The sequence below is a fragment of the Chiloscyllium plagiosum genome, chromosome 28 (assembly GCF_004010195.1).
Source record: "Chiloscyllium plagiosum isolate BGI_BamShark_2017 chromosome 28, ASM401019v2, whole genome shotgun sequence".
NCBI classification, from domain to species: domain Eukaryota; kingdom Metazoa; phylum Chordata; class Chondrichthyes; order Orectolobiformes; family Hemiscylliidae; genus Chiloscyllium; species Chiloscyllium plagiosum.
In genome coordinates, this window is record NC_057737.1 from 24,939,910 (window position 1) to 24,951,166 (window position 11,257).

Genomic DNA, 11,257 nt, shown 5'->3' on the forward strand with positions numbered 1-11,257 from the left:
CCAGAATTAACTTGAAATTCAGGCATATAATGGCATCTGTTCTTGACTGACTGCAATCTAACTGCAACCCTCAGCAGTGGCCATTCTTCACGGCAGTCCTTCTGGGACTAGAGTGATGCTGGCCATTTGTTTGAATTGACAACTCTCAGTTGCGAGACTTTCTTCACAGTTGAGTTAGAATGGCAATTAGATGGCTACAGGGTTGCCAGCCAAGCGGAGGCAGGCTTGCCCGCAAAGTTTACTTCTCTGGTGGGGGTCCCATCCCCACATCGATTGATGCGCTCTCTTAAAATCCAACCAATGTATTATTAACATTGATACTGAGCCAGTTGCTCCAAGTCCTGGAATCACAGTTCAGCTCACTGGTAGCAATTGGTAGCAATTGTCATGTGGGGATTTGAAAATTAAATACTATAGAGTAAGTCAGTGTCAGGTACACTCAGCCTTATATATGGGGTCAGCTGGCCTGGGTTGGAAGGTCAGGTAGCACATGTTCAGAAGTTAGCAGATTAAATGAGATGACACCTACAGCTAAATTTGTGACTTGAAATATTTTTCTTCCAGCTAAAGGTGTGACATTGGTAACAAGAATAAATACAGAGATATTTAGGATTGCATCATGGCATTTTCTGGAGCTGATGTGTCAACAGTCTGGGAAATTGAGCTGTTTGATGTGACAGATAATACCAGTATCATCAGTGTGAAATGAAGGCAATAGAGAAGTTTAAAACTCCTGCTGACAGTTACAGTCCACTTTGGAGACACTCACACAGACAGCATAGCAACTGGCTTTACGTAATTAAATGCAGACGCTCTGGTGAGGGAGGCTTGCAAAATGTTGTCTGACACAGAAGAAAAAGGGAGATTATGAATGTGCAGTATTTTAAAAGACCAAATGTGTTGTTGCCAAATGCCACATTCTAAAAGCATGTTTTCCATCAGATGAAACAGAAATTGGGCAAACAACAGACTAATTTGTGACCCATCTGAAGCAGGGATCAGATGGATGCAGTTATGTTGTAAAGAACTTGTATTACCAGGTAATGAATCAGATGGTCTGACATTCTAGGTCAGTTAGGTCAAGGGATGATCTGCTAGATAGAGGAGGAGACTTAAAACACTTTGAAAATAGCAGTTCCATTGGAAACAGTGAAACTACAATTTCACAGAATGAAACTTGGTCTCACCTCTACTATTGGCACAACAAAAGCTGAGGTTAATGGAATGCCACAATGGAATGCACAAAAAAGAAAATATAAAAAGCAGAAGTCTGAGAAAGTGTGTGTCAGCAGCAACAACCTTAGGGTTGCTTGCCATCCTACCAAGGGAAAGATTTGAAGAAACCTTTTCCAAGGGGTGACACTGTGGCTTAGTGGTTAGCACTACTACCTCACAGTGCCAGGGAGCTGAGTTTGATTCCATCCTTGGGCAACTGTCTGTGTGGAGTTTGCACATTCTCCCTGTGTTTGCATTGGTTTTCTCCAGGTGCTCTGATTTCCTCCCACAGACCAAAGATGTGAAAGTTAGATGGACCTGCCATGCTAAATTGCTCATAGTGTCCGGGGATGTGTAGATTTGATGTACTAGCCATAATTATAGGGTAAGGGGCGGGTCTGGATGAGATACTGTTTGGTGGGTTGATATGGATTTGATGGGCCGAATAATCTGCTTCTACATTGAATTGAATTTGTTGTCACATCTACTGAGGAACAGTGATAAGCTTTATCTTGCGAGCAATACAGGCAGATTACATAGTTAAGTAGCATAGTTGTAAATAATAAGTAAACAGCAGCAAAAACAAAAACACAGGTACAGGTGAATGGTAAGAGTAAACTGTAGTGATTCTATGAAAATTTGGGAGCAAAGGCATTTTGCCAAGAAGTACAGAAGCAAAGTACAGAAAATAGCCTGGCAAGCAACATAAAGAGAAGAGATAGAAGTAGAACAATGTGAGATGAGTTGAAGATGAAAGCAGCATCAGTCAGGAAAATTTAGCAATCAGGAATATATGTTTTCCATTAAAGGGTACAACCACCAGAAAGTCCCAGTAATTGTTGGTGATTTATCTGAGTATGTTCTGTAAACATTTCTGAAATGTAACCATCACAGCATAAAGTCATATACAATTGGTTGGTCCCACAAATATTACAAGAAGGAAATCTTCAGTATTTCTTCTTTGACAGATGAAATGAATTCCACCTCATTTCAGTCTATTTGGTTCAGGACCAGGGCAAAATTATGAACTCCGATATGTCCTAACAATTTTATTAGTATGGTTAACAATGAATACATTCAAAAATCTACCTTACCATCTGTTATATACCTCTAAATATTTGGAAAAGAATATTTGCAGAAGTTCGTATTTTGTGGGCTAACAAGATCCCTTTTAAAGTTATATGTCATATTGGTACAGTGTCTTCATGATTGATCTTTTCTTTCATTGTAACAGCAGAAAGGAAAATAGTGACATTTTCAGGGGGAAAAAAACACACTTGGAGGAAGCTGTGGTCTCTGGCAGTTATCAGCATTCAAAACAAATTCAAATTTGGCATATATTCTCAGGGTTAAATAATATTGTGTGATATTATTGGAAGAATGCTAATACACTTGTTTCTAAACATCTTTTTCTGATGTCTTAAACAATGGCCCATAAGCTAATATCAATTATTGCTTTTTCTGGGATGCTGTTATCTTGGTGGGGTTGGATTAATGTTGATTGCTTAGGATTCAATTCCCCATTCCAGCTCAGGTACTCTCAGGGTCTAATTCTTTGCCCTACTTGTAAAACTGATAGTTCTTTCCTGTGGTTTAGGAAATAATCACCCGCAAAAACCAAAGAAGAGTGTCTTCACGAACAGATTAAGCCATTCATCAGTAATAATGTTACATCACATGAGAAGATTTTGAGGCCCAGTTCAGTTTCTGTACAATAGTAATACCATAGTGTTGATGTGAAAGACTCAGTGGTGGCTATGCTATTGAAAATCAAATGAATTTCCCTTGTTCAAGGCAGTTTGTATGTATCATATAATTCCAAATATATTGATTTTAACAAAATTTTTAATAAGGTCCAAAATGATAGAATGATCAACAAATTAAAACTTCATGAAATGTAAAGAAAGTTACCAAGTTGGTCCAAAATTAACTCAGTGGAATGAAGCAAAGTGTTATGGTCAATCGGTGGTTTTGTAACTGGAAAACTGTTTTCAGTGACTTCTACAGAGTTCAGTCCTGGGACCCTTGCAGTTTGTGATAAGTTCCAATGAGAATTCTCTATCTCCCCTTCTCTGCCTTAGAGAAAAGAAAGGGGGCAGCACAGTGGCTCAGTGGTTAGCATCGTTGTTTCACAGCATCTGGGATCCAGCTCGATTCCACCCTTGGGTTTCTGTCTGTATGGAGTTTGCACATTCTCCGTGAATCTACTTGGGATTCCTCCCATAGTCCAAAGATATGCAGATTGGTCATGCCAATTTGCCCTGTAGTGTCCAGGGATGTATACGTTAGGTCTAGAAGGCTACTCTTCGGAGAGTTGGTGCAGAATGGATAGGCTGAATGGCCTTTTTAAACATTGTAGGGATACTATGGTTCTATTACATGTAAGGGAAAAGAGGGACATTGGAGGATGACATAAAAACAGTGGAAGATTTACACAATAGTTTATACCCAAAGTGACCACGCTTGTCAAAAAAGGAGTCTAATCCTACCTTCCAGTTAATTATCAAGTAGCAATACAAATGGATAAGGCAACTAAGAAGCTATGTGAGACATTTTCCATTTTTGGTGGAAGGCTAGATAACAAAGCAGGGAGGTTAAATTAATATTGTATAAGTTACAAATTTACTGCAGCTGAATTACTACATTTAATCTGGTCACACTACATTTGAGGAGGAATGTGATCACACCGGCAAGGTTATAAAGATATTTAGCTCAAAACTGTGCTAAAGAATGTACTTAGCACAAAAGTGTGTGAAGAATGGAGAATTTTAGCTATGAGGAAAAGATTGGTTCAACTTAGTTTGTTTTCTCTGAAAAAGAAAGGCTACAGGAAAATTTAATTCAGCTGAATACACGGTGCAGTGATTAGCGCTGCTGCCTCACAGCACCAGGGTCCCAGGTTTGTTCCTCAGGTGACTGTCTGTGTGGAGTTTGCACATTCTCCCTGCATCAGTGTGGGTTTCCTCTGGGTGCTCCAGTTTCCTCCCACAATCCAAAGATGTGCAGGTCAGGTGAATTGGCCATGCCAAATTGTCCATAGTGTTAGATGCGTTAGTCAGAGGGAAATGGGCCTGGGTGGGTTACTCTTTGGAAGGTTGGTGTGGACTGGTTGGGTTAAAGGGCCAATTTCCACACTGTAGGAAATCTAATCTACAATTACTGGATATCATACAACAATGGATCTAAGGGTTCTTACGGTGTAGTGGTAATGTCCCTATCTCTGAGCCAGGAAGCTGAGGTTCAAGTCCCACCTGCTCCAGGAATGTGTCATAATATTTCTGAACAAGTTGATTATAAAATATCAATGAAGGGCCTGTTTCCATTTGCAGCAAGATCAACAACCCAAAGGAATTAGATTTAAATTAATTGGTGAATTGTGGAGCGAATTTTCATGCAGGGAGGTCTGGAAACTAATATCTGTAAAGGTGGTGGAGAGAAAAACCATAAGCAGGTTTTTGAAAATAATTGAATATTCACTTGAGATGTTATAACTTAAAGAGGTATGCACCATGTTCTGGAACGTGGGATTAAGGTTGATCATTCATTTTTTGGCTGACATGGAAACAGTGGGCCAAATGGCCTCCTTCTCCTGTGCTGTAAATCTTTCTCCTTATTTCTATGCTAGCCAATGTATGGATCTGTCCTCCTGTAGGCTGTCACATCTACAAGAATAACTAGAAAATAATATTAAAATATTTAAATGATCAGGGACAGTAGTATTTTATTTTATCTGTTTGAGTGCCTTACCTGCCAGCACACCAAACTCCTCACCTCCATCCCAAGGCCCTAAACAGTCCTTCCAGATGAGACAGACGTTCACCTGCCTCTCCCCCAACCTAGTTTATTATACCCAGCGCTCCCGAGGTGGTCTTCTCTATCGATGAGACCAAACATAAATTAAGGGCATGTTTAGCCGAGCATCTCAGCTGGGTCCATAAGGGCCAACCTGATCTCTCAGTCATCACCCATTTCAATTCCCCTTTCCACTCCTTCTCCGACATGACCATCCTCAGCCTCCTCTATTGCCACAGTGAATCAGACCGCAAATTGGACAAACGACATCTCATCTTCCACCTGGGCAATCTACAGCCTGGAGGACTCAATATTGAGTTCTCCAAACACAAGTAACCTCCCTTCCCACCCCAACTCCCTTTCCAGCCCCTCCTCCTCCTTTTCATTCCACTTGCCTACCCTTCCTTCCAGCTGCCAAACAGATTCATTCCTCCCATGGATCAACCAGGCCGACACTGAGTTCTCCAATCTCAAGTAACCTCCCTTTCCACCCCCTGATTCCCTTTCCAGACCCACCTCCTCCTTTTCATTCCACTTGCCTACCCATCCTTCAAGCCACCAAACAGATTCATTCCTCCAATGGACCAACCAGGCCATACCCTCTACCTGTGGTCACCTATCACCACTTCACCACTCTGCCCCTGTCCGCATCCAAAATCTTCCCCCACTCCTCTCCCCGGCCACCCTATCTGCAGCCTTACCCCCTCCACCCCCAGTCCTGAAGAAGGTTTATACCCAAAATATTGACTACTCCACCTCCTGATGCTGCCTGATTTGCTGTGTTCTTCCAGCCTCCTGCTTGTCTACTTTGGATTCCAGCATCTGCAGTTTTTTTGTCTAACAAAAAAAACTATTGCTTCTCTTGTTCTGGGATTGAAATTTTGGTGGAAATCTTGTTTTTACAAAAATGGAATTCATGTCAAAATTGTTACCTTCTGTGATTACAGCCTTAACATTATGAATTATTATCAATTGAATAAATTTGAAAAAATGCAATTGGAATACCTCTGAAATATTATTTCACAGATCAACTTCATAAAAAAGTATTAAGTTCAAACATTCTTCTCTTCATATGTAAAATGTATCAGTAACCTATCTGTACTCTTAAAGAAATGTTAGAAATTTACTTTTTATCATTTAATTCATTTTTTATCACTTAGGACCTAAAAGTGTTGCTTACATGGTGAAAAAAAAATGACAAACATGTTTTGTTTTGGAAAGGAATAAATCAGAAGAGCAATATGATGTTTTTGTCACCATTATGCCACATGCACCTAATACAGTGTTAATTTATTCTCAAAACCGTGGTAAGACTATCACTGCTGGGCTTCAAGCAACTGATGGGGTCTCATATTAACCACCAGGTGGTGCTCAAATATTGGCTGCAGCAGGCTCAGTTCATTTTTGACTTGTCACTTTACTAAAGACAGTGGTATTTCCTGACTTATAGTGCCTGATGGCCATTTTCACACATGAAACTAAGATTTCATTGAGCAACAAAGTCCAATTCTCTCCATACCTAATAGCTATGCGTACATTGTCATGGTCAATGGATGATGATCAGTGTAGAGTGTCTGCTGCCTTTCAATCCTTTCCTAACCCATTTGGTGGTTCAGATAATTATTTTTATGGCAGATCAGAAAAACTAACTAAAGCACAACTGTCTTGGAGTTAACAGAATAACATATAAATACATCATTTGAACACGACCCCCTTGCCATAACTGATTTAAAATAAACTCAAAATACTACAGACGCTGGAAATCTGAAACAAACACAGAGAATGCTGAAGAAACTCAGCATATGTAGCAGCAGCTATGGTGGGTGAAACAAAGTTAATGTTTCTAGTCCAGTGTGAGTCTTCTTCAGAATAGAATTTATTTTAAAAACATTTTTCTTGATTACAGACATGCATTTTAATGCTAACAATCATATGAAGCAATAACGAACTGTGCTCTGATATTTTACAGCATTTGACTTGGTCAGGCGTGTTTCGATTCTAACAGTTTTTGTACAGCTAGTTGATGAATGTGAAAACTGATTAACTTTGAAGTGACATAAACCATATAAGTGAAGAGGGCAAACAGCTGTGTCTTTACTGATCAGATTGAAGCTTTGTGAAACTTACAATGCAAAGATTGAGAAGGAAGTGCGAATTAAAGTGAATGAACTCAAATCCAAATTAGGTATGGGAAAATAAATGAAAAGAAGAGAAGAAAGATTTGTTTCAGAGGAATAAAAGAGATAGAAAAGATCTTTTTGTTTTTGAAAAGTACTGTTTTATCTTAAATAATTAAAACACAGAGGAAAAGAAACATCACATTTGGAAATGATTCTTCTCTGTGTCAGAAAGATTGTCTGTCAGTAGGTAACATTTAACACCTTGTTAAAGGGGTTTGAGACACAAATACACAGGCATTGCAGTGACTTTATGCCTATCTACCAAACCACACCAGATTCATACCATTCAATGCTTTCAATGGCAAGTCAAGCAGCAAGATGACATTTTCACAAAGTTAAGAGCAGCAACCTTTAGGGTGTTTTGTTTAATAGTACATCGGGTCTAGCTTGAATTTGCTATATCATTTGTTCATAAGTGACACAAGCATCAAGTCTTACCATGGTTTTGAGAATAACTTAACACTGTGTTAGGTGCATGTGGCATAATGGTGACAAAAACATTATATTGCTCTTCTGATTTATTCTTTTCCAAAACAAAACATGGTTTGTCAATTTTTTTTCACCATGTAAGCAACACTTTTAGGTCCTAAGTGACAAAAAATGAATTAAATGATAAAAAGTAAATTTCTAACATTTCTTAAAGAGTACAGATAGGTTACTGATACATTTTACATATGAAGAGAAGAATGTTTGAACTTAATACTTTTTTATGAAGTTGATCTGTGAAATAATATTTCAGAGGTATTCCAATTGCATTTTTTCAAATTTATTCAATTGATAATAATTCATAATGTTAAGGCTGTAATCACAGAAGGTTATGTGCAGGCATGAGCACTAAAATTCCTTTGCCATGATCTTATGACTGATAACATTGTTTAAAATTCTTGACATAAAATTATCAGTAGTATTCCCATACAAGAAATTGTGTGTGAGCAAAGAAGTTGATGGTTACATTTTCCGACATGTTTGCATATCTTATAATTATTGACAAAAATGGATTTGATTATTCAAATTGCTTGTTGTGGTGTATATTTACATTAGCTTGAGGTTTAATATTGTTTATTAAGTAGCAGTCTCAGAGACTATTTTGGTTTGGTGATCATTAAAGACTTTTGAGTTGTTATTGAGCAATGATAAATACAAAAAGCATAAAACCATGGTCTGATAATCTTCAGCAGATATTGGTGAAAGAGGAAACGTATAACTGAGTCAAGCAGATAAATGATTTGCCAATTCCAAAGAGCAAAATTGTCACAAAACTGTGATAATTTCAAAGTACCTGGTCTTCTTTACATGCTTGATAATCACATTTTAAACCAGTGCTTTTAAAATTACAACTTTGACAATGAAAACATCAGACTAATAATCTGCATTTAATAAAGGTTTATAAATCATGAGGGGCATGGATAGGGTAAATATACAAGGTCTTTTCCCTGGTGTATGGGAGTCCAGAACTAGATGGCATAGGTTTAGCATATGAGGGGAAAGATTTAAAAGGGACCGAAAGGGCAATTTTTTTCCTGCAGAGGGTGGTGCATATATGAAATGAGCTGCCAGAGGAAGTGGTAGAGGCTGGTACAATTACAACATTTAAAAGGCATCTTGGTGGGTATATGAATAGGAAGGGTTTAGAAGGATATGGGCCAAGTGCTGGCAAATGGGATTAGATTAGGTTCGAATATCTGGTTGGCATGGACAAGTTAGACTGAAGGGTCTGTTTCTCTGCTGTACATCTCTATGACTCCATGTATTAATAATTACATAATGCATCAGTGCTAGCAAGAATGATTTCCATACAACAGAATAGGTGACCAAAAACATTGTTACAGACTTTGACAGGCTTTTACAGGTTAAAAAGAAATAGTTTTTGGTAGGGATTTAAAAAGCATTTCAGAACACACACCTAAGAAAGCTAAATATCACGACACAAAAGATAAAGCACAAGAATGAGGAGGAGATTGCAATAAAAGGTGCACCTTCAATGGAGATTACAAAGTTTGGAAGAGGAACAGATTGGGAATAGTTGTGGCTTTAGAAAGATTGATGAATTTGGATGATAAATTTGAATCTAATACTTTGTGGAAGGGGAAGCTAAATGGAAGTGGTTAAAAACAGGAGTAACAATAGTAGTATATGGTATAAAAGCATCAAATGTGTAAGTCTTTGATGTGGTTCAACCTAACTAGGCACAAAGGATCATTAGCAGATTTGGATTTCTCACTCACAGAGACATTGTTTTACCAAAACTACATGAAAACAGAGGGAGATGATTTTCTGGAGGAGAAAATAAACAATTTTAAAGAATAAATGCTCACATTGGAATGAAACACATTATGAAATCACAGGAGAGTGCATAAGCCTAGAGTGAAGAATTTTTATTTAAGCTCAGCAAGATAGATTTGATCCTGATGATTTTAATTTCTAGAACATTTTGGTTCATCTCTGTAGATAGTGGGGAAGAGTTAGCTAATGGTGACTGACTATCGACATGAAAGTGAGGGTGGAGGGAACAACAATAAAGTCCAAGAACATTCCCGAAGGAAAGCCATTGTATAATAAGTATGAGCTATGTTGGAGTGGAACCATGTCCAGGTGGGTGGCACAGAGATGGAGAACTGAGTAGTGAGTTTGAAGATGAATGGAGTGTAAAAGGCTGCAGAGAGGCTAAGAAGGACAAGAATGAACAGGACAACATCCTCATGGTTAGAGAGGATGTTCTTCATGTTTTTGATTATATTAGTTTCAGTGCTGTGTCCAGAGCAGAAATGGAATTGAAGAGATTTCAAGAAGCATTGATTGATATGATGAGCTTGGAACTGAGTGTCGTCAAGTAGTTAGATTTCTTTAGAAAGGAAGGAGAGGGAGGGGAATTAGAATGGAAAACTATTTGTATAGAATGAAAGACTTCAGAGATTTTGGAAGTGGGGAGAGATAGAGACCTGAGATAAATAACCATTCACAATGTCAAGTAGAAGGAATTCACTAGTTAAATGTTCTCAGCAAACATCACAAGACACATTGGGAATTAGTTCAATGAGTGGGACACCTGCCACAACAGCATTTAACAGTTGATTCTGAAGGAGGGGAGAACATACCATATAGTAAAGATGCAAAGAAAACCAGCACAACATAATGAAACGAGTTTGGAGGTGTCAAGGAGTGATTTGTTTTGGAGATGGTGGCTCTTACCTGAGAAGTTACAGTAGTTGGCAGAAAATGTCACCACTATCTCAACACCACCTAAAACCTGGCAGCAAGACAGAAATATGTTGGTCTCAGGATGTTTGCCAAAATCAATACTATTTGTAATTTAATTTGTTTTGTTTTCTTACAAGGCACTCAAAATGCATTTTGAAGCAATATTATAGAGTTTTGGAGATGGGGGGGGGGGGGGGGGGGGAGGAGAAAAAGAGCAAAAGAGGTTGTGCATCATGGACCACAGAGAGAGATGTGAATTTAACTACTTTTACTCTTTTCGTCTTTTCCCCCAACTTGGTTGGTTTTTAAATTTTCTTTTCTTATTTTTCTTTTCCTTTTTTAAAAATAGATGATAGTGTGTTTCCCAAGCCCTGTTTGTGAAGTCCAATTAAAATAAATTATTTCAATAAATGTTTTCAGGTGTAAACAAAGTAAAGTTAGTTTCTGCATTCCACACCTGGGGGGAATTGTTTCACAACACACATTCACACATATACGCTTTCAAGAAGAAAAAAACAAAAAGGTAAGGATATAAGTTAAAAATTACAAATTATGTAAATATTTAAAATTGTTGTGGTTCCGTTTGCCGAGCTGGGAATTTGTGTTGCAGACGTTTCGTCCCCTGTCCAGGTGACATCCTCAGTGCTTGGGAGCCTCCTGTGAAGCGCTTCTGTGATGTTTCCTCCAGCATTTATAGTGGTTTGTATCTGCTGCTTCCGGTTGTCAGTTCCAGATGTCCACTGCAGTGGCCGGTATATTGGGTCCAGCTCGATGTGCTTATTGATTGAATCTGTGGATGAGTGCCATGCCTCTAGGAATTCCCTGGCTGTTCTCCGTTTGGCTTGTCCTATAATAGTAGTGTTGTCCCAGTC